At 38.2% G+C, this 24,782-nt stretch overlaps 1 protein-coding gene and 1 long non-coding RNA gene across 2 annotated transcripts in view; one reads left to right on the plus strand and one right to left on the minus strand.

The window, feature by feature from the left end:
- Nucleotides 1-24,782, minus strand: part of MIPOL1 (mirror-image polydactyly 1) — a 1,201,709-nt gene that overhangs the window by 334,936 nt on the left and 841,991 nt on the right. The gene's annotated exons all lie outside the window — the stretch shown is intronic.
- Nucleotides 15,122-24,782, plus strand: part of LOC128645015 (uncharacterized) — an 80,730-nt gene continuing 71,069 nt past the window's right edge. The window contains exon 1 of the long non-coding RNA XR_008400066.1: nt 15,122-15,247. This is a non-coding gene — a long non-coding RNA (uncharacterized LOC128645015). The remainder of the gene's footprint in view (nt 15,248-24,782) is intronic.

Here is a 24,782-nt window from a genome sequence, read left to right on the forward strand (position 1 = left end):
AAGAAAGAATATGATAGACAAGCTAGATTTTTTGCTATGGGATGAAACTTATTGATATATGGAGAATTAAGGATCCAGAGTCCCGGGTTTTTACGTGTGAATCTAAAACTTATAAAACATTCTCTAGAATCGATTATATTTTAATATCGGAATCACTATCTATCTTTAAAGTGGTCCCTCAGATTAATGATATTGTTTTATCAGATCATGCTAGTATCTCAATACTTTTACCTTCTTTACCTCGTAGTAAGTGTAATAGCCAGATATTATATTTTCCTAGATATCTTTACAACAATGCTAAATTTTCTTTATGGCTGAGGCAGGTCTGGAGAGACTATTGTACCAATAACATATCCTATTTTAGTAAAATAGAGATATTTTGGGAAACGGCGAAGGCAGTTTTGAGAGGTGAGATAAAAGCCTATATGTGTGCGTTAAAAAAGAAAGCTGTTGACCAAGAGAGATCTCTGGCCAATCAAGTCAAAAGTGCCTACAAAAGATATAACATTGAGCGCAATGACCAAAACTGGAATAAATACATAGAGGCTAGGCAGGAAAGAGACATAGCAATTAAGCAAAAAACTCAAGAGGAAGAAATAAAGAATAACCTCTACTATAAAAGTTTTCATGGTTGTTCAGCTAAATTTTTGGCTAAAATAACTAGGAATAGGAAAAAAAAAATTACATTCTATCTCTGAGAGAAGGCAATAAAAAATATTTAGACCCTCAAGAAATCACTAATTTCTTCCATTTATATTATCAGCAACTATATTCTAGTATAGAAACAGATGTAGTTCAGGAAGAAATGTTTTGGTCGAGGATTAAGCTCCCGAAAATGCTCGATACAAATTTACTTACATTAAATGCTCCTATATCCCATGATGAAATAAGGAAAGCTATTGAAAGAACCAAATTAAATAAGGCGGCAGGCCTCGACGGCCTTCCAGCAGAATTTTTTAAGATACTATCGGAAGAGGTCATAGAGACCCTGGAAAAACTATTTAATTTCTATTTCAGTAATGGTCAACAGATGTCGAAAAAAATTTCAGCAGTTAAAATCTTCTCAAAAAAGACAAAGATCCGGAGGATCCTGCGTCTTATAGACCTACAGGGAGTGCAGAATTATTAGGCAAGTTGTATTTTTGAGGATTAATTTTATTATTGAACAACAACCATGTTCTCAATAAACCCAAAAAACTCATTAATATCAAAGCTGAATAGTTTTGGAAGTAGTTTTTAGTTTGTTTTTAGTTATAGCTATTTTAGGGGGATATCTGTGTGTGCAGGTGACTATTACTGTGCATAATTATTAGGCAACTTAACAAAAAACAAATATATACCCATTTCAATTATTTATTTTTACCAGTGAAACCAATATAACATCTCAACATTCACAAATATACATTTCTGACATTCAAAAACAAAACAAAAACAAATCAGTGACCAATATAGCCACCTTTCTTTGCAAGGACACTCAAAAGCCTGCCATCCATGGATTCTGTCAGTGTTTTGATCTGTTCACCATCAACATTGCGTGCAGCAGCAACCACAGCCTCCCAGACACTGTTCAGAGAGGTGTACTGTTTTCCCTCCTTGTAAATCTCACATTTGTTGATGGACCACAGGTTCTCAATGGGGTTCAGATCAGGTGAACAAGGAGGCCATGTCATTAGATTTTCTTCTTTTATACCCTTTCTTGCCAGCCACGCTGTGGAGTACTTGGACGCGTGTGATGGAGCATTGTCCTGCATGAAAATCATGTTTTTCTTGAAGGATGCAGACTTCTTCCTGTACCACTGCTTGAAGAAGGTGTCTTCCAGAAACTGGCAGTAGGACTGGGAGTTGAGCTTGACTCCATCCTCAACCCGAAAAGGCCCCACAAGCTCATCTTTGATGATACCAGCCCAAACCAGTACTCCACCTCCACCTTGCTGGCGTCTGAGTCGGACTGGAGCTCTCTGCCCTTTACCAATCCAGCCACGGGCCCATCCATCTGGCCCATCAAGACTCACTCTCATTTCATCAGTCCATAAAATCTTAGAAAAATCAGTCTTGAGATATTTCTTGGCCCAGTCTTGACGTTTCAGCTTGTGTGTCTTGTTCAGTGGTGGTCGTCTTTCAGCCTTTCTTACCTTGGCCATGTCTCTGAGTATTGCACACCTTGTGCTTTTGGGCACTCCAGTGATGTTGCAGCTCTGAAATATGGCCAAACTGGTGGCAAGTGGCATCTTGGCAGCTGCACGCTTGACTTTTCTCAGTTCATGGGCAGTTATTTTGCGCCTTGGTTTTTCCACACGCTTCTTGCGACCCTGTTGACTATTTTGAATGAAACGCTTGATTGTTCGATGATCACGCTTCAGAAGCTTTGCAATTTTAAGAGTGCTGCATCCCTCTGCAAGATATCTCACTATTTTTGACTTTTCTGAGCCTGTCAAGTCCTTCTTTTGACCCATTTTGCCAAAGGAAAGGAAGTTGCCTAATAATTATGCACACCTGATATAGGGTGTTGATGTCATTAGACCACACCCCTTCTCATTACAGAGATGAACATCACCTAATATGCTTAATTGGTAGTAGGCTTTCGAGCCTATACAGCTTGGAGTAAGACAACATGCATAAAGAGGATGATGTGGTCAAAATTTTCATTTGCCTAATAATTCTGCACTCCCTGTATATCTGTTCTCAATACAGATTATAAAATGTTAACCTCTATCTTAGCATCCAGGCTCTCAACTTCTTTCGACAAGATAATTCATCCTGATCAAACGGGTTTTATGTGTTCTAGGTATTCTTCAAAAAATATCCGTAAGGTACTAACCTGCATAGACTATATTCATAGCGGTATTCAAGCCAAACAGAGGCAATCTTTGCAAGATACAGCTTTAATTAGTCTTGATGCCGAAAAAGCATTCAATGCGATAGTATGGAAACATTTATTCAGAGCCCTTGAAGAATTTGGCTTCAAGAATCAATTTACCCATTTCATTCATAAAATATATAGAAACCCTATCTCATATCTCCTAGTTAATTCTAGCTTATCCTCACCGTTGATATTAGGTAGAGGTGCAAGGCAGGGTTGTCCTCTGTCGCCCTTTTTATTTAATATTGCTTTAGAACCGCTAGCGATATAGCTAAGAGATACAATCAATGGTATCAGATTTGGAGCACAAAATTTAAAATTACTTATATATGCAGATGACCTATTAATCTTCTTAGGGAATCCTGCTCAGGAAATCCCTATAGTTCTAGATAGTCTAAATATGTTGAGCTCCTTTTCTGGCTATAAAATTAACTCTAAGAAAAGTGAACTAATGTGGATTAAAAAGAGTAGTTCCACCAAGTTTAATTCCCTGTTTAAATCAGCGGAAACATTTAAATATCTCGGTATTCACATTCATGCCAACCCTAAACTATGGTATAAACTAAATATTCCTCCTCTTATCAAGAAAATTGAAAATGATTTAGAATCCTGGAGCTCATTGCCCTTGTCAATTTCAGCTCGCGTTAGTCTCATTAAGACCATTATTTTCCCACGTCTGTTATATCCTTTACAGAATCTACCATTATTTATCTTGACTGCAGATCTACGCAAATTATATTCTAGCTTTTCCAGATTTATGTGGAAAAACAAAAAATCTCGTATCTCGCTTAAAAAATTAATGCATTCTCGCCACTCAGCTGGACTTGCACTACCAAATATTCAATTCTACAATATTGTCTGTCTAGCTAAAATTGCTATAGATTGGTTAGCTGACACTAACATTTTTTCCTGCTCAGCCCTGGAAAATTTCATGTTATCCCCCTTCTCCATTAAAGCCAGTCTCCATCATACGCTTTTGTACTTACCTTATAATATTAAAGGTTTGTTAACTATTAAAAATCTTATCAAAGCCTGGCAAAAATTTTGTACTTTTACAGGAGTGGATTATTCCTTTTCTGAAGCTCTCCCAATAATTGGTACAATAGATTTCTCTCCAGGTTATTCTCAGGTAGTCTTCAAAAAGTGGGCAGACAAAGGACTCACTAACATATATCAATTATTTCAGGATGACGGTCATATCTGCTCTTTTGAGTCTCTCGTCTTTGGTCTTCCTAGACAGGATATGTTTGCTTATTTTCAGCTAAGGCATTATGTCAGTAGTCATAGCTGGGAACCTCATCAAGGTCTAGCATGGTCTGATATCAAAAAATGTATATCGAAATTTCGAGCAGGTCTGTCCTCAATCTCTCTCATGTATGATATAATGCTAAACAAACAGAACCTACTCAATCTTAATGATATCTTCATCGCCTGGTCACGGGACTGTCCAAATCTGGAGGAGGATGAAATAAAAGCCGGTTGTGTTTTAGTAAATAAATGTCGAATTCCTTCGAGTTGGAAAGAATCACATCTTAAAATTATAAACAGATCCTATATAACTCCATTAAGATTGTCCAAGATGTATAGCTCTCAATTGGCCACTTGCCCCCAGTGCTCATACCCTAAAGCTGATTTACTACATATGTTTTATTATTGCCTCAAACTTAGACAATTATGGAATAAATTATCCTTCTGGCTAAAAAAGTTTTATGATATTGATATATCATTTACTCCAGAAAATATTATTTTTCTTAATATTCACATTATCAATTCCAAGTTAAGATTAAAAACTGCAGCATCTATTATTCTGTCAATTAGACATCTCATAGCAAAAAATTGGAAATCCAAATCGGTTCCCTCCTTCTCTCTGGTCTCCCAGGAAATACAAAATCAAATAATTTTCAAATCTTATCATCTCAAATCGGCTAAAGAGAAAAAAATAAAGAAATGTATTTCTGATTGGCTACCTATTATTAAATCCTATACACTCAACATACAAAAACGTATCTTGTCTCCATTTTTAAGCTCAGATAGTTTTGCTGAATTTGTACTATACGATGAATTTCCTGCTTCCTGGGTCTCATGTTACAGAGAACAAGATTCCTACTAATGTAGCCCAGGATTCTAGTGTATAACAAGGATCTGGTTGGGTGTGAGGGCGAGAGGGGTCCTCCCTTTTTTTGTTTTTGTTTGTTTGTTTGTTTGTTTGTTTGTTTGTTATTTTATTCTTTTACGTTTGTCATTATGGAAAAGCAAAAAATATGAGTTAGCTTTAGGCACCGATATTACTCATGTAAGCTCAAAATAAGAGAGAAATGGAGAGGGAAAGAGAAGGAAAGAGGAAAAAGGGAAAGAGGAGAAAGGGGAAGGTCAAGGAAAAAGAGAGGGAAGAGGAAAGGGAAAAAAAAAAAATCTTCTCAAGCATGTTTAAGTTTTGGTTGATAACCAAGTTTATTGTAAGTCATATTAGGCTCAAGATATTAACTATCAATGTATATAAGAAATTATTTTTTGACGACTATTATTTGCCCTAAGTGGCAGATATTATCTGTTTTATGATTTTTGACCTATTGTTTTCTTTTTCTCCATGTAGGGGTTTTCTTGGTCAAATTACAGCTCTAGATGCTAATGTTAATTTTTTTTTCTCTGTAATAATTTGGTCAATATTGTAACTGTTGTTGCCCTGCGAGGCATATACAATGTGACTTTTGATTTTCATATTTGCTGACTCTGTTAAATAAAAAGTTAAAAAAAAAATAAAATAAAGCACTGCACAAGCAACAATTTATGGGCGCCTACTAACATCCCAATACACTTATTACTTAGCACAGGCTCTATCAAAAGATACACAGAACTAAAAGATATAATTGGCAAGTTCTTCCATCCCTGGATGACGTAAATCACTTACTCCAGTTCCCTTGCCAAAAATCTAATTCTACCAGACAACTAACCCCTTAAAAACAACTACAATACCCCCCAAAAGAATACTTTACATCTCACACTAACTTATTACAGTACCCCATCTTATGTTAAAGGGATACAAAGGTCAAACATGAAATGTGTATGGGTGCATTTCAACTTGAAATATAAGTATTTTTGCATTATACTTTCATTAGCAAAAATGCTTCTAGTAAAATTCATTACTGTTTTTTCTGCAGCATTATTGTGAACACCACATCTTCTCAGAGGGTCAGTTCCCATAGACCGCAATGTAAAGGCACTTTTCACACCCCACACCTGCCAACTTTTAACCCCTTAAAACTGCCTAGTGCAGTATTCTTTTATGGAAAAAAATAAGACCCTCTTTTTTGGGGACATTTGTGGCACTTTTAGAAAATTAACCAGAAATCTGATCTCTGGTTAATTTTCTGAGCGCTAATTGCTACCGCGAGCTCGCAGTAGCAAACACCAGCCACTTGTAATGGCTGGTTATTTATTGTGCTCCCGAAAACGGGTAATAAATTAGCGCTCCACTTGTAATCTAGCCCTAAATTTGTGGATCTTCAAACCTTATGCAAGTATCCATGTTATGTATTTTATTAAATTGTAACCTGGTTTGTACATTATATATGTTTTCATGAATATATTCTATTTCTATTGAACAATATTGCTTGAGTGCTTTTTCTATTGCTATTTACTGCTATCTAGTTGTTGTTTTTTTCTTCTTAGAAGATTAGCAGCTTAAACAATTAGATATTGTTCTTTATCTCTTTTTTGTGGTATTGCTGTTACTTTGTGTTTTAGTTCATTGTTATTAGTTACTTATATTTGCTTAATTGTTCTTGTTATTTTGCAACTTGACTTGCACCTGTATTCATGTTGGCTATTGTATTTTGTTTTCTGTTTTATAAAACCAATAAAACAATTGAAATTAAAAAGAAAAAAAGAAGCCTTGCCCCTGTTCCTCCTTTGGAACTGGGTGGATCACTCCCATAACTAGGAGGTCTTGAACACAATGTAAAAATGCCTCTCTCTTTATCTGGTTTGCAGATAATTGTGAGAGATAAAATCTTCCTTTTGGGGAAGAAGCTTTGAAGTCCAGAAGATATCCCTGGGACACGATTTCCAACGCCCAGGGATCCTGGACCTCTCTTGCCCAAGCCTGGGCGAAGAGAGAAAGTCTGCCCCCTACTAGATCCGTTGCCGGATCGGGGGCTGATCTTTCATGCTGTCTTAGAGGCAGCAGCAGGTTTTTTGGCCTGCTTTCTTTTGTTCCAAGCCTGGTTAGGTCTCCAGACCAGCTTGGACTGGGCAACATTTCCCTCTTGTTTTGTATTAGAGGAAGTTGAAGCTGCGCCACTCTTGAAGTTTCGAAAGGCACGAAAATTAGACTGTTTGGTCCTTAATTTGTTGGACTTATCCTGAGGAAGGGCGTGACCTTTTCCTCCAGTAATATCAGAAATTATCTCCTTCATTCCAGGCCCGAATAGAGTCTGCCTCTTGAAGGGAATGTTGAGAAGCTTAGACTTTGAAGTAACGTCAGCTGACCAGGATTTAAGACATAGCACCCTACGCGCCTGAATAGCAAAACCTGAGTTCTTAGCCGTTAGTATGGTTAAATGAACAACGGCGTCAGAAACAAATGAATTGGCTAGCTTAAGAGCTTTAAGCTTGTCAAGGATATCATCCAATGGGGTTTCTACCTGTAGAGCCTCTTCTAGAGACTCAAACCAGAAGGCTGCAGCAGCAGTGACAGGGGCAATGCATGCAAGGGGCTGGAGAATAAAACCTTGTTGAATAAAAATTTTCTTAAGGTAACCCTCTAATTTTTGGTCCATTGGATCTAGAAAAGCACAACTGTCCTCGTCAGGGATAGTTGTACGCTTCGCTAGAGTAGAGACTGCTCCCTCCACCTTAGGGACCGTTTGCCACAAGTCCCATGTAGCGGCATCTATGTGAAACATCTTTTTAAAAACAGGAGGGGGAGAGAACGGTACACCTGGTCTATCCCATTCCTTAGTAATAATTTCTGAAAACCTCTTAGGTATTGGAAAAACATCAGTGTAAACAGGCACTGCGTAGTATTTATCCAATTTACACAATTTCTCTGGGACTACAATGGCGTCAAAGTCATCCAGAGTTGCTAAAACCTCCCTGAGCAACATGCGGAGGTGTTCAAGCTTAAATTTAAATGTAAACATATCAGAATCAGGTTGAAGTGTCTTCCCTGAGTAGAAAAATCACCCACAGATAGAAGCTCTCCTTCTTCGGCTTCTGCACATTGTGAGGGTATATCAGACATAGCTACTAAAGCATCAGAGAGCTCTGTATTTGTTCTAGCCCCAGAGCTGTCTCGCTTTCCTTGTAACCCTGGCAGTTTGGACAATACTTCTGTAAGAGTATGATTCATAACTGCCGCCATGTCTTGTAAAGTATACGCAATGGGCGCGCTAGATGTACTTGGCGCCCCTTGAGCGGGAGTTAAAGGCTCTGACACGTGGGGAGAGTTAGTCGGCATAACTTCCCCCTTGTCAATTTCCTCTCGTGATAAATCTTTTAAAGCCAGAATATGATCTTTATAACTTATTGTAAGATCAGTGCATTTGGTACACATTCTAAGAGGGGGTTCCACAATGGCTTCTAAACATAATGAACAAGGAGTTTCCTCTATGTCAGACATGTTTAACAGACTAGTAATGAGACCAGCAAGCTTTGAAAACACTTTAATTAATGTGAAAAAGCAGAATATAAAAAACGGTACTGTGCCTTTAAGGGAAAAAAACAAACACAAAAACTGCAAAACAGTGAAAAAAGCAGTTAACTATGAAATTTTTACAGTGTATATAATAGACTAAAATAGCATTGCACCCACTTGCAAATGGATGATTAACCCCTCAGGTTAAAAAACGAAGCAAAAAACAGTAAAAAACGTTATAACAGTCACAAGCAAACTGCCACAGCTCTACTGTGGCTCCTACCTTCCCATAAAACGACTTTTGTAGGCACAAAAACCCTTTACAGAGATCCAATATGTCAGGGGACTCCTTCAGGGAAGCTGGATGTCTCAGAATGTAAAAAGCGCAAAAATAGGCCCGTCCCACCATGCACTCAAAGTCAGAGGGCCTTAAAAAACTATTCCTAGGAGTAAAATAACAGCCATGTGGAAACTAGGCCCCAAATAAAGATATATCACCTCAGTAAAAAACGTTCTTTATATATATGCAAACGTTTTACATACTAAGCCATAATAGAAAGTAATATGAAAATTACCCTTTACTGCAAGCATGATGCCAGTCGTTATTAAATCACTGCACTCAGGCTTACCTTAACTATTTCAGGCAGTGTCAGAATTTTCTAGTTCTTATCATCCTCTAGAAAATAATATACTGAACATACCTCAGGGCAGTTCATTCTGCAGGCCGTTCTCCCAGCTGAAGTTTCTCCATACTCTTCAGTTATGTGTGAGAACAGCAGTGGACCTTAGTTACAACCTGCTAAGATCATCAAAAACCTCAGGCAAATTCTTCTTCTAATTTCTGCCTGAGGTAAAAAAAAAACAGTACAATGCCGGCACCGTTAAAAAATAAAAAACTTTTGATTGAAGATAAACTACACTAATTCACCACATCTCTCTAGCTACTTCCCTTGTCGAGAGCTGCAAGAGAATGACTGGAGGTGGCAGTTAGGGGAGGAGCTATATAGACAGCTCTGCTGTGGGTGATCCTCTTGCAGCTTCCTGTTGGGAAGGAGAATATCCCACAAGTAATGGATGAATCCGTGGACTGGATACACCTTACAAGAGAAAGTATCCTCTTGACGAAAATTGGCACATTGCGCAAACGCCAGGAGCGTGTAGAATAGAAAAGTTAATGCAAGCACAGACTGGTGACGAAATAGGGGAGGTGGCAGGGCGGACATTGTTGAACAGCACAGCCAAAAATAGTAAGTCTTTTTACATGCTAACGAAATATTGTGGAAAATTGGGCTACATTGGAAAATAATAATCATTTGAAAGTCTATATGTTTGAGTTAGAACCCATTTTAGGTTGACTGTCACTTTAATTTGGGCAGTGTCCATTACTGCCTGTCACAGCCTTACAAGGAGGCTGTGTCTCTACAGGAAACTTATCTAGCATGATGTTATAAAACTTGCAGTGAATAGACTAGATAAGCAGCGAGTCAGATTTTAAAAAATGGCTCCATTCTTATCATCCTGAGGGCATGGGCTACAGTAATAAATTCTAAGTGCTACTTTTGCAAGAAAACAAGTAAATTGTGATAATTTAACAATAAACCGGCAGGTGCATCTGGGTAGGAAAGACATGACAATTTCAATGTGACAAGGATGTTCCTAAGAAGGAGCTATAATAAGAATGATGTCTAGATAATTGGATAATTGGATCAGCCAATCGGATTGAACTTGAATCTGATTGGCTGATTCAATCAGCCAATCAGATTTTTTTAACTTAATTCCGATTGGCTGATAGAATCCTATCAGCCAATCGGAATTCGGCGAACGCCATCTTGGATGACGTCATTTAAAGGTACCTCATTCCAAGTTCAGCAGTCGGCCGGGATGGATGCTCCGCGGCGGCGGAGCGAAGAAAGAAGATTGAAGATGCCGCCGGAAGAATGAAGACTTTGCTGCCGCTTGGAGGAAGACGTCGCCGGAGGAAGAATTCTTCTTTGCCGCTTGGAGGAAGACGTCGCCGGAGGAAGAATTCTTCTTTGCCGCTTGGAGGATGACATCGCCGGAGGAAGAATTCTTCTTTGCCGCTTGGAGGAAGACATCGCCCGGATCGGATCAGGAGTTCGGCCCGGTGTGGTGAAGACAAGGTAGGGAGATCTTCAGGGGGGTAGTGTTAGGCTTTTTTAAGGGGGGTTTGGGTGGGTTTAGAATAGGGGTATGTGGGTGGTGGGTTGTAATGGGGGGGGGTATTGTATTTGTTGTATGCAAAAGAGCTGAATTCTTTGGGGCATGCCCCACAAAAGGCCCTTTTAAGGGCTGGTAAGGTAAAGAGCTTTGAAATTTGTTGAATTTAGAATAGGGCAGGGAATTTTTTTTATTTTGGGGGTTTATTATTTTATTAGGGGGCTTAGAATAGGTGTAATTAGCTTAAATATCTTGTAATCTTTTTTTTATTTTTTGTAATTTAGTGTTTGTTTTTTTTTGTAATTTAGTTTAGTTAATTTAATTGTATTTTTAGATAGATGTTTGTAGTTTATTTAATTTATTGATAGTGTAGGTGTATTTGTAACTTAGGTTAGGATTTATTTTACAGGTAATTGGGTAATTATTTTAACTAGGTAGATATTAAATAGTTAATAACTATTTAATATCTATTATACCTAGTTAAAATAATTAACAATTTACCTGTAAAATAAATATTAACCCTAACATAGCTACAATGTAATTATTAATTATATTGTAGCTATCTTAGGGTTTATTTTATAGGTAAGTATTTAGATTTAAATAGGAATATTTTAGTTTATAAATGAATTAGATTAATTTAATATAAATTTAGTTAGGGTTAGATAGAGTTAATATAGTTAATATAAATACTATAGTAACTATATTAACTATATTAACCCTAATATAATTAGGGTTAATATAGTTAATATATATAATGTAATACCTATATTAACTATAATATACTTAGGGTTAATATAGATAATATAGCTGGCGGCGGGGTAGGTAGATTAAATTAGGGGTTAATCATTTTAATAGAGATGGCGGCGGTGTAAGGGGCTTACATTAGGGGTTAATAATTTTAATATAGATGGCGGCGGTGTTAGGGGCTCACTTTAGGGGGTTATAGATATAATATAGCTGGCGGCGGGGTACGGGAGCGGCGGTTTAGGGGTTAATAACTTTATTAGGTTGCGGCGGGGTAAAGGAGCGGCGGTTTAGGGGTTAATAGCTTTTTTATTGTTAGGCTAGTGAGGGGGGATAGCGGATAGAGGGTTAGACAGTGCGGGCTATGTTAGGGAGGCGTGTTAGACAGTGCGGGCTATGTTAGGGAGGCGTGTTAGACAGTGCGGGTGTTTTAAACTTTAGTGAGGTTTTATAGGCGCCGGCAGTTTCTAACGTGCCGCAAGTCACTGGCGACGCCAGAAATTTGTACTTACGCAGATTTCTGGACATCGCTGGTTTGTGAGACTTACGGCACGTTAGCATCTGACGGCGACCTATATGGGATGGCTCGAGTTGCGAGCTGAAACTGCGGGCGACGCCGGTTCCCTCGCTTGCGCCGCAAACTGCGATCGATATCGGATCGCGCCCCAGGATTTAAGCCATAAAACTCTCCTGGCAAGAACTGCCAAAGACATACTTTTTACATTAATAATATAAAATAATATAAAAAAACAGCATTACAAATAAAAGAATTAGCATTCTTAAGTAAATTTAAAAGAATGTCACAAATAGGATCCTCAAAACACTGTTTAAAAAGACTGGATAACCAATAAGTTGAAGCAGCAGCCACATCAGCTATAGAAATGGCTGACCTAAGTAACCTGCTTGTAAAAAAGCCCTTCTGTGAAAGGACTCTAACTTTATGTCTAGAGGGTCTTTAAAAGAAGTAATATCTTCCAAATAGTAGTACGCTTAGCCAAAGTGGAAATGGCCCTATCAACCTTAGGAACTGTTTCCCATGACTCAATATTAGCTGATAGCAAAGGACATAACTTTTTAAACCTTGCAGAAGGGTTAAATTAAATTACAGGCTTAGACCATTCATAATAATGTAGTTAATGATAGTTATTTTATTTATTTAAATTAGATTTAAGTTAGGGGGTGTTAGGGTTAGACTTAGGTTTAGGGATTAATAAATTTAATATAGTGACAGCGACATTGGGGACAGCAGATTAGGGGTTAATAACATAATGTAGGTGGCGGCGGTGTAGGGGGGGGCAGATTAGGGGTTAATAACATAATGTAGGTGGCGGTGTTGGGGGTGGCAGCTTAGGGCTTAATAAGTATAATGTAGGTGGCGGCAGATTAGGTGTGTTTAGACTCGGGGTATATGTTAGGGTGTTAGGTGTAAACATAACTTTATTCTCCCATAGGCATCAATGGGATATCGGGCAGCAGCGAACATGAGCTTTCGCTGCTTTCAGATTCCCATTGATTCCTATGGCATCCGCTGCCTCCAGGGCGGCAGATTGAAAACCAGGTACGCAGGCCGGAATAGTGCCGAGCGTAGACATTTGTTAACTAGCAAAAGTAGTCAGATAGTGCCGAATTTGCATTCGGAACATCTGTAATGATGTAAGCATCGATCTGTGTCGGAATGAGACCGGCGGATCGTATGTTACATCACAAAATTCTACTTTTGCCGGTCTGTAGGGTTTGATAAATAAGGGGAATCAGGCTCGCCACAATTACGCTGCGGAATTCCAGCGTATTTGCGGTTGGCGGCTTGATAAATAGGCCCCAGAGCATGCAATTTTAAGTAACTTTCTAATTTACTCATATCATCAATTTTCTCTGTTCTCTTGGTATCTTTATTTGAATGTAAGGTTAGGAGCCAGCCCAATTTTGGTTCAGAATTTGGATAGCACTTGCTGACTGGCAGCTACATTTAGACACCAATCAGAAAGCGCTACTCAAGTGCTGAACCAAAAATGGACAGGTTCCTATGCTTACATTCCTGCTTTTTAAAATAAAGATACCAAGAAAACGAAGAAAAATTGATAATAGGAGTAAATTAGAAAGTTGCTAAAAATTGCATGCTATATCTGAATCAGGAAAGTGCCTCAAAATACATTGAAAACGCCTCTCTCTGAAGAAACGAATGCACATCATCAATCTTAAACCACCTCCAGCGGAGGCAAAGAAAATACTGATGTATGAGTAAGGTGGGAGGAGTTATATAGAGCTCTTGTGGTTTGGGAATCTTTGCCTCCTCCAAGTGGTAGGGAATGTAATTCGCTGGAGTAATGGATCCTGGACTCTCACCACATGTATGAAAGAAAAATGTGCTCTACATTGTGTGACAATTTTGCATCCAATATCCATTTTAAACATATATCCTCTCAAATGAGTGCAGTGCTACTCTAAAATAAATGAGAAATGAGAATGACAGGAAAATAAGTTATATAGGAAAAGAGTATGAATCCTATAGAGTGTCTGTTTATAACTAACTCCAAGTGGCAGAAAGCTATAACTTACCAGCATAACTTCTTAGTGAATTTAATTTAGCCTGCATCTAAATGCCTATCTCAAGTAACAATAACATTATAGTGGACACACCATATAAATAGTCTTTTACTAGATATGTCAGGGAAGAATTTTGCTTTATTTGGAATCATTTTAGAATACATATATATAATCACTTAATTAAAACAGTAAATGTTACAAATAAGTTATGTGATCCTAGGACATTGCTGGGTTCTCACAGGAAATCATAGCTGTTGAGAGGTAATAAAGTATGATTTTAAATTGCATACAGGTATAAGAGAGGAATTAAACCTATTATATTGCATTTTAAAGAGAGAAGAAACACGTTTTTATGATTCAGATACAGCATGCCCTTTTAAATGATGTTCCAGTTTATTTCTATTACCTAATTTATTTTGTTCTCTTTGTATCCGTTGTTGAAAAGTATAGCTAGGTAGGCTAAGAAGCTGCTGATTAGTGGCTGCACATTTATGCCTCTTGTCACTATCTTTCAGCTAGCTCCCAGTATGGTATCATTGCTCCATTAACAGAGGATACCAAGAGAATAAAGCAAATTAGATAAAAAGTAAATTGGAAAGTTGTTTAAAATTGTATGTTCTATCTGAATCACAAAAGTAAAATGTTGAGTTTTGTGTTCCTTTAAGCAATACATATTAGTGTACATTACACCAATAATTGTAGGCAATGTAGGCTGAACTAATCAGTTCTTGGTTCCATATAGATCTTTATTTACAGATCCTATATTTCACATTAGATGGTCTTTACACAGACCTATAGCAAGGTTACACAAGCACTGATATTACAACTGAACTACACCTTTAGCCTATACATAAAAAAGCACAAGTAGCTATTTGAGCAAGCTTAGCAATAAAGAGCAATTACGACATTTCTTGGTATCAGCACCTTCCTCTAGTGTAGCCCAAAATAAGCAACCATAAGCAAAATTATTTTTGTTGGCCTAAGTAGCTGAAACAGAATTCTAAAGGGTTAATGAGCGAGATGCTCTCAGGGACTCTAGCAGAGACCGGATGAATGGAGGAATACTGTGAGCAAATCTGGCCTGGCGACTCATTCTCCAGTGCCGTGGTCGCTTGTTGGCCCTAGGAAAAATGTGTTTCTTGCTTTTCCTTCTCCTGGAACAGACGTCTCGTTGTGCAGAGACCGGCAGTGCTGCTGAGAGAAAAATGTCTCCCCTCGGATGCTGCAGACAAAGAATAACACTGCTCCCTCCAGACCAAACACAGTGCCTTTGGTGTCAGACAGAGGTATGTGTTGTTCAGGGGTGGTGTTTAGACACTCATAGATGATGAGGGGAAACCGTCTCCTCTCGTTTTAAGGTATAAACATGACAGAATTAGCATTCTTAATTGCTCTGCCTCTTCAAAGTAGCTAGCTCACGGAACTTTTTTCAGAATTCATCTGGAGATGATAGATAGATAGATAGATAGATAGATAGATAGATAGATAGATAGATAGACAGAAAGTATGAAAGAAATAAGGGTCAGAATGAAATAGACAGATATAAATAATAGTCAGATAAAGAAAGATACATAGATAGAAATAATAAACATATATAAATAATAAACAGATATAATAGACAGACTGATAGATAAATAGATAGATAGAAATAATAAACATATATAAATAATAAACAAATATAAATAGACAGACTGATAGATAGATAGATGATAGATGGATGATAGATAGATAGATAGATAGATAGATAGATAGATAGATAGATAGATAGGCAGACAGGGAGATAGACAGATAGTCTTTCCAATATGGCACACAATTAGCAGGTAGTCATTGTGACTTGAAAAACAATAAAATTGAGAATGACAGAAATAGTAATGCTAAAAATTTAAATATAGAAAATCCAGAGTTACATTAAATATAAAAAATATGTAATGAAATAAATATACAATCTGAAAGGAAAACATTAACAGTTATTTTACATGGAATTATTATTTGTTTGCCTCTTTCCACTGGTTGTTTTTAGAATACTTAAAAATACAGTTTTTTTAGTGAATTTACAAAATGAAGAATAGCCCCTGCTTGTTTGTTTGGCAAATGTAATGCATCACCACTGCCAAGCAAGTTGTCTTTGCGGCACCTCTGACATAATCCTAATAAAACATGCTTTAAAGCTACTGAGTTACATAGGAAGTATAAGGCATCTCGTGTCACCTCTGCTATAAAACTTCTCTATATTAAATTATTTTCCAGAGAGAAAACACTAATGTGCATTAGCTGATTGGTATTTGGTGTCCAAACACAAAGTCCCATAAGAGCCATTATTAGCATTGCAATATCCTGGCATCACAATAGTGCAGCCATCAAGTATCTTGATATAAGTTACTTGTTTTAAAATACTTTTTAATGCAGCCACAATGAACAATATTGTGTTTAAGTAATCACTGTCAATCACATCTAATTGTGAGTTATGTAAAGTAAAGATGATCAGTAGGTTTAGAAATATTTGCCAGAATGTTTTTTTTTTTTTGCAAATGGTAACAACATAGTACAACAGGAAATTGTAGTCACACTTTCAACAAAAGATATTGTACGCAGGCCAATAAGACCGCACCTTATCTGCTTATTATAAGAGTATGATTGTTTTGTGCCAATACATAACGTAGGACTATTACAATTAAGTATATAATTGCAAAGTACAATATACAAAGATAAATGAATTGCAATGGGTAGAAGGTTCTGCCTGTGAGTCACTGTGTGCTGTAAGCCCCTTTAGTTGATCTGCAGGACTGGGGGACTCAGGGGCTTACACAATTAAAGGGACATGAAACCCCAAAAAATTATTTCATGATTCAGATAGAGAATACAATTTTAAACAACTTTCCAATTTACTTCTATTATTTAATTTGCTTCCTTCTCTTCCTTCCTTTGCTAAAAGGTTTATCTAGGAAAGCTCAGGAGCAGCAGAGAACCTAGGTTCTAGCTGTTGATTGGTGGCTGCATATATATATATATATATATATATATATATATATATATATATATATATATATATATATATTGATTGTGATTGGCTCACCTATGCGTTCAGTTAGAAACCATTTAGTGCATTGCTGCTCCTTCAACAAATGATACCAAGAGAGTGAAATAGATAAGATAATAGAAGTAAATTAGAAAGTTGTTTGTATTCTCTATCAGAATCATGAAAGAAAAAAAATTGGGTTTCATGTCCCTTTAAGGATGGGGAGAGGTAGGCGATCTGAGTAAAGGAAAACATGTAACAAAGTCAGAATTAAATGAAAAATGTTCTAATTCACATTTGATATCAAATACCTATTTCTCTATATAAATAGCTAGATGACAATCCTTTGACAATTTGTAAGCCAGGGGTAAAAAAGTAAATGAATATTCATGAAAATGAACCTTATAATATTGTGATTCAATTGGCCTGGTATATTGCTATCTGTTTAATTAATAACAGCTAAATGAATAGAACACACACACAAGGATATAGATGGATCAGAGAGGCTGCAGATGTTCTCATACCGATACATTACACAGCAACAGTATCCAGACACATAACACTCATAGGGCCCTGTTTCCATAATGACACGCGACAGCCAAACCTGCACTCATAAAAATAGCTATGAACTTGCATCTAACAGCCGACTGCAAACTAAATACGCAGCACCCACACATAACAACCATAAACACACAGTCCCCATATAGATTCATAGCATCCTTATACCTATACAGCATTATTACCAACACACAACGCACAAACAAACAGCTATGAACCGACAACACACTCCAGACACTCAGCCATATGATATCCCCAGACCAGATGAATGACACCAGCACTGCATCTTTGATAGCTATATCCTCTCTGACCCCATATCAGGTATGCACCTGTGTTGTGTTAGATATATGCTCACAGACACTAGGTCACACCTATGATCATCCCTACAAAACCTTTATGGCTTCTATATGCCCACATTAGGCCATTGAACACAACCTTGCACTCTGTAGAGGTACAGTATATGGCCACATCAGTTACTAGACCCATGGCAGAGTCTGAACGTTATTTGAACAGATTAACACCTTTGTTTTCAATGGTCAAACTCCCACCACTTCTTATTTGGAGGAGTGAATCAGGACTTACACCTAGAGAGGACACAACACTTGCCACTGTCATTGTTCTAACCAAATCTGCATTGTTTTATTAAGCATAAATGATAAGATAACAAGCTGCAAATGAGGGAGAGATATGCAGAAGGGATAGGTTTGTGAAGACTGCCATGTGCTCTTTCAGTTTTCAAGACTGGAAAATCCACTATTTACAGACTTGAATGGACAGTCAAGTCCAAATTTTTTTTTAATGATTTAAATGGGGAATGTAATTTTAAACAACTTTCCAATTTACTTTCATCACCAATTTTGCTTTGTTCTCTTGGTATTCTTAGTTGAAAGCTAAACCTAGGAGGTTCATTTGCTAATTTCTGAGACCTTGAAGACTGCCCCTAATCTGAATACATTTTGACCACTAGAGGGCATTAGGTCATGTGTTTTATATAGATAACATTGAGCTCATGCACGAGAAGTTACCCTGGAGTGAGCACTGATTGGCTAAAATGCAAGTCTGTCAAAATAACTGAAATAAGGGGGCAGTTTGCAGAAGCATAGATACAAGGTAATCACAGAGGTAAAAAGTGTATTTCTATAACAGTGTTGGTTATGCAAAACTGGGGAATGGGTAATAAATGGATTATCTTTCTTTTTAAAGAACAAAAATTCTGGTGTTGACTGTCCCTTTAAATTACAGGAAAACTAGCAAAACAAGTAGTGAAATTATATTGCAATGCTTTTTCACTATGTGCAATTGTATATGACACTATGAAAGTGTTTACAGTTCTTTTAAAATCTATATGCAGACATCACACCCCAGACTAGACATACTTCCCTCCACATCCCCCATGCCAGCTATATAACATTCTCAGTCATAAGACCAGACCCATGTCTCCTGCATAATTTTAAGTCTATGTGCATATCACAAACTAGGGCAACTCTTTTATGCCAGTTACATGTTCTCATCAGATGGCAGACCAGACTAATGCCCCCCAAACCTCCTTTATGCCAGCTTCTTTATTAAACCAAAGTCACGGCATCTTCCTTTGCCACTGATCATTGCACTCTCATTTTGCCAATATATACCCAGACACAAACACAGCCATTTAAACTAGTTGTATGCCAACATCAGAAACCTAGAATTCCGCTCAACTACTTACCCAGACAAGATCCATGCCCCCTGTATTATATTTTTACATCAAACCCACTCCCCCGCATCCCTATAGCCATATTAGGGTGAAGTAGGTAATTATATTTTACTAGTGCTAAAGCCCATGTACATGGGACAAAATGTTTAAGGAAATAAATGTACCTATCCCTCTATCCCTATGCATTTATCCCACTCCCACTATCCCTCTCCCTCTATCTCTAATCCCTATCCCTTTATCTTTATTTTTCTGCAGTGTAGGATCCCCCAAACCCTCCAACCTCCCTGATCCCCCCTCAAATAGCTCTCTAACCCTCCGCCCTCTAACAATTGCTGCCATTTTAGGTACTGGCAGTTGTCTGCCAGTAGCTTTAAACCAAGTTTTTTTTCTGTAGTGTAGTGGTCCCACTACCTCCCCTTCCCGCGATCGCTATTTAGTAACCCCCCCCGCACCCCAAACACCTTTTCTGTAGAGTAGCTGCCCCATCCCTCCCTGTCCCTTTTTTCTGTATCAACCCCTTTTCCTTAGTGTAGCTGCCCTATCCCTCCCTGTCCCTTGTTTTTCTGTATCAACCCCTTTTCCTTAGTGTAGCTGCCCTATCCCTCCCTGTCCCTTTTTTTTCTGTACCAACTCCTTTTCCTTAGTGTAGCTGCCCTATCCCTCCCTGTCCCTTTTTTTTTTCTGTATCAACCCCTTTTCCTTAGTGTAGCTGCCCTATCCCTCCCTGTCCCTTTTTTTTCTGTACCAACTCCTTTTCCTTAGTGTAGCTGCCCTATCCCTCCCTGTCCCTTTTTTTTTTCTGTATCAACCCCTTTTCCTTAGTGTAGCTGCCCTATCCCTCCCTGTCCCTTGTTTTTCTGTATCAACCCCTTTTCCTTAGTGTAGCTGCCCTATCCCTCCCTGCCCCTTGTTTTTCTGTAGAAACCCCTTTTCTGTAGTGTAGCTGCCCTATCCCTCCCTGTCCCATTTTTTCTGTAGCAATCCCTTTTCTTTAGTGCAGCTGCCCCATATCTCCCTGCTCCTTTTTTGTTGTCTGTAGCAACCCCATTCCTGTAGTGTAGCTGCCCCATCCCTCCCTGTTCATTTTTTGTTCTGTAGCAACCCCTTTCCTGTAGTGTAGCTGTCCCATCTCTCCCTGTCCCCCCTTTTTTTGTTCTGTAGCAACCCCTTTTCTGTAGTGTAGTTGCCCCATCCCTCCCTGTCCCTTTTTTTCTGTAGCAACCCCTTCTCTGTAGTGTAGCTGCCCCATCCCTCCCTGTCCCTTTTATTGTGTAGCAACCCCTTTTCTGTAGTGTAGCTGCCCCATCCCTCCCTGATCTTTTTTTGTTCTGTAGCAACCCCTTTTCTGTAGCGTAGCTGCCCCATCTCTCCCTGTCTCCCCTTTTTTGTTCTGTAGCAACCCCCTTTCTGTAGTGTAGTGGCCCCATCCCTCCCTGTCCCTTTTTTTCTGTAGCAACCCCTTCTCTGTAGTGTAGCTGCCCCATCCCTCCCTGTCCCTTTTATTGTGTAGCAACCACTTTTCTGTAGTGTAGCTGCCCCATCCCTCCCTGTCCCTTTTATTGTGTAGCAACCCCTTTTCTGTAGTGTAGCTGCCCCATCCCTCCCTGATCTTTTTTTGTTCTGTAGCAACCCCTTTTCTGTAGCGTAGCTGCCCCATCTCTCCCTGTCTCCCCTTTTTTGTTCTGTAGCAACCCCCTTTCTGTAGTGTAGTGGCCCCATCCCTCCCTGTCCCTTTTTTTCTGTAGCAACCCCTTCTCTGTAGTGTAGCTGCCCCATCCCTCCCTGTCCCTTTTATTGTGTAGCAACCACTTTTCTGTAGTGTAGCTGCCCCATCCCTCCCTGTCCCTTTTATTGTGTAGCAACCACTTTTCTGTAGTGTAGCTGCCCCATCCCTCCCTGTTCCAAAAATGCCATTCAGGAACTCCCCCCCCCCCACCCAAAAAAAAAAAGAAAAGAAAAAGAAGATGATTTTGATACCTTTTTTTTTTGTGACAATTTTTTAAAGAAAAATGCAGTGGTGACCACTTTAGACAGGTGGTATACAATATGCACCTGCTCTAACTAAATCACTCAGAGCGGCTTACTTTGTACATTACCCATCCCATCAGGATATATATATATATATCAGCAGCAAAGCACACTAGTGCACAGTTGCACACATATACTGTTGTATGTGTGTGCACTTTTGAGTCAACTTTATTTAGTTAGTATATTGTATGAAATTATCTCAATATTATTATCCTTATGGATATCAAAGCCATATAAAAAATAATTTTCATTATGATATACATTTTAAAAAATATATACCAAAGGTGGTCTGAATATTATACAAATCATTGTGTGCAGTCAGTGTGCATGTATAGTGAAGATATATGATAAACAGCTGTATACAGGTAAATAGCTCACACGTCTCACACACACACACAATGATTTGTATAATATTCCAACCCCCTTTGGTATATATTTTTTTAAATTTATATCATAACAAAAATATTTTTTTACATGGCTTTGATATCTATATTAAGATAATATCAGGTAATACTAAAGGTGGTTTGAATATTATACAATCATATTGTATGACATTTTATCCTGATATTATCCTAATTTTATTATCCTAATATTTAATTTTATTATCCTAATATGGATATCAAAGCCAAATACAAAATAATTTTTATTTTTCATTATGGGTATATATTGTTTAAAATGTATATCATAATGAAAAATATTTTATATGGTTGATGATCCATTCTATATTAGGATAATATCAGGATAAAATCAAAATGTTGTGAGATGAATATACTAATTAAATAAACACACACTGAATAAGTTAACTGTGTGCAATGTGTGCAACTGCATATGATAGAACATTCAACGTCTAGTAGTATTATACTTCTACTACTTAGTTTCTAACCCCTCTCTGAGTCTGCTTATCTGCTTATTCTGCTATAACTGGTCAGATCTGAGTCTCTGTGCTCTGCTCCTGCTCACACTCTGGACTGGATTAGATGATATTGCGCGTCGCCGCCGCGGGATGGTGACTGACATATGTGGCATCATCCCACTAGCTGCACAGGCAGCCCGCTTCCCTTCTCGCGGAGTAGGACTGTCTGTGTGACAGATGGCCAGTGCAGCCAATGAAAGTAACCGGGACCCGGGACAGACCTGCAAAATGCCTGTCCCTTTTTTGTGTGTGTAGCAACTAGGGTGACCCCGTGTCCCGGATTACCCGGGACAGTCCCGCATTTTGCACCTCTATACCTATAGAGGTTGAATTTGGTAAAAATCACAATTTATAAAAAAACAAAAAAGCAAGCTCAGCAGTATATCAAACAAAGCATATTACCAAATCACCTGATTTAATATAAACAATACAAATGATGACTCCTATTATTTCTGGGTTGTACGTAAGCCAGGAGTAGTTGTAAACTTAAAAATAAATTTATACTGTCCTGAAAAAGTGAAAAGTAGTCTGTAGACGTCCTTTAGGCTAAGGACATAACCATAAAACACAATACCATGTGCAGGAGCTCATCGGAGTGAAGCATCTGGTGCTGTTTGCAAACCAACTAATCGTAGGCCAATTAATCAGTTCTGAGATTCGTTGACAACTATTTTAATAGTCGATTATTATCGATTATATCGATTAGTTGTTGCAGCTCTAAAAAGTACAAGAAAAACCTAAATGCTTGACAAAACCCTATTCCTTCACAAAGAAGTCAAGTTGTACAGGTCAGAATGCCAATCAGATGAAACAAAACACTAAAATCACTGCTGCCTGTGGTGCTTTCCCTAACAACCATTAATAACAAAAACAAAAAAAAGAGAGAGAAAATATATTTATTATTCATGAAAGCTTAAATGAAGGAAAAAAATTGAAATATACAAGAAAAACCTAAATATTTGACAAAACCCAATTACTTCACAAAGAAGTCAAGTTGTGCAGGTCAAAAACAAAGCACCAAAGTCACTGTTGCCTGTGGTGCTTTCCATAGGATAGAAAAGTACGCTCATGTGAATTATTCCCATTTTGGATAACAGCCAATTCAGAGGAGATACAAGAGAAATTTGCAGGGCAAAAAGTAAATTTATGCTTACCTGATAAATTAATTTCTTCTATGGTACGACGAGTCCACGGATTCATCCTTTACTTGTGGGATATTATCCTCCTGCTAACAGGAAATGTCAAAGAGAACCACAGCAGAGCTGTCTATATAGCTCCTCCCTTAGCTCCACCCCCAGTCATTAGACCGAAGGTACAGGAAGAAAAAGGAGAAACTACAAGGTGCAGAGGTGACTGAAGTTTAAAATCCAAAAATATAATCTGTCTTAAAATGACAGGGCCGTGGACTCGTCGTACCATAGAAGAAATTAATTTATCAGGTAAGCATAAATTTACTTTTCTTCTATAAGTAGACGTATGACGAGTCCACGGATTCATCCTTTACTTGTGGGATACAATACCAAAGCTACAGGACACGGATGAACGGGAGGGACAAGACAGATGGTTAAACAGAAGGCACCACTGCTTGAAGAACTTTTCTCCCAAAAATAGCCTCCGAAGAAGCAAAAGTATAAAATTTGTAAAATTTGGAAAAGGTATGAAGCGAAGACCAAGTCGCAGCCTTACAAATCTGTTCAACAGAAGCATCATTTTTAAAAGCCCATGTGGAAGCCACCGCTCTAGTAGAGTGAGCTGTAATCCTTTCAGGAAGCTGCTGTCCAGCAGTCTCGTATGCCAAACGGATTATGCTTCTCAGCCAAAAAGAAATAGAGGTAGCCGTAGCTTTTTGACCTCTACGTTTTCCAGAATAGACAACAAACAAAGAAGATGTTTGACGGAAATCTTTGGTTGCTTGTAAGTAAAACTTCAAAGCACGAACCACATCCAAGTTGTGCAACAGACGCTCCTTCTTAGAGGAAGGATTAGGACACAGAGAAGGAACAACAATTTCCTGATTGATATTCCTATTAGTAACAACCTTAGGAAGGAATCCAGGTTTGATACGCAAAACCACCTTATCAGCATGGAAAACAAGATAACTCGAGTCGCATTGCAATGCAGATAGTTCAGAAACTCTTCGAGCTGAAGAGATAGCAACTAAAAACAGAACTTTCCAAGATATAAGCTTAATATCTATGGAATGCATAGGTTCAAATGGAACCCCTTGAAGAACTTTAAGAACTAAATTCAAACTCCATGGCGGAGCAACAGGTTTAAACACAGGCTTGATTCTAACTAAAGCCTGACAGAACGACTGAACGTCTGGAACATCTGCCAGACGCTTGTGCAGTAGAATTGATAAAGCAAATATCTGTCCCTTTAAGGAACTAGCTGATAGCCCCTTCTCCAATCCTTCTTGGAGAAAGGACAAAATCCTAGGAATCCTGATCTTACTCCATGAGTAGCCTTTGGATTCACACCAATAAAGATATTTACGCCATATCTTATGATAAATTTTCCTGGTGACAGGCTTTCGAGCCTGAATCAAGGTATCTATGACCGACTCAGAGAAACCCCGCTTGGATAAGATCAAGCGTTCAATCTGCAAGCAGT

The sequence above is a fragment of the Bombina bombina genome, chromosome 1 (assembly GCF_027579735.1).
Source record: "Bombina bombina isolate aBomBom1 chromosome 1, aBomBom1.pri, whole genome shotgun sequence".
NCBI lineage: Eukaryota > Metazoa > Chordata > Amphibia > Anura > Bombinatoridae > Bombina > Bombina bombina.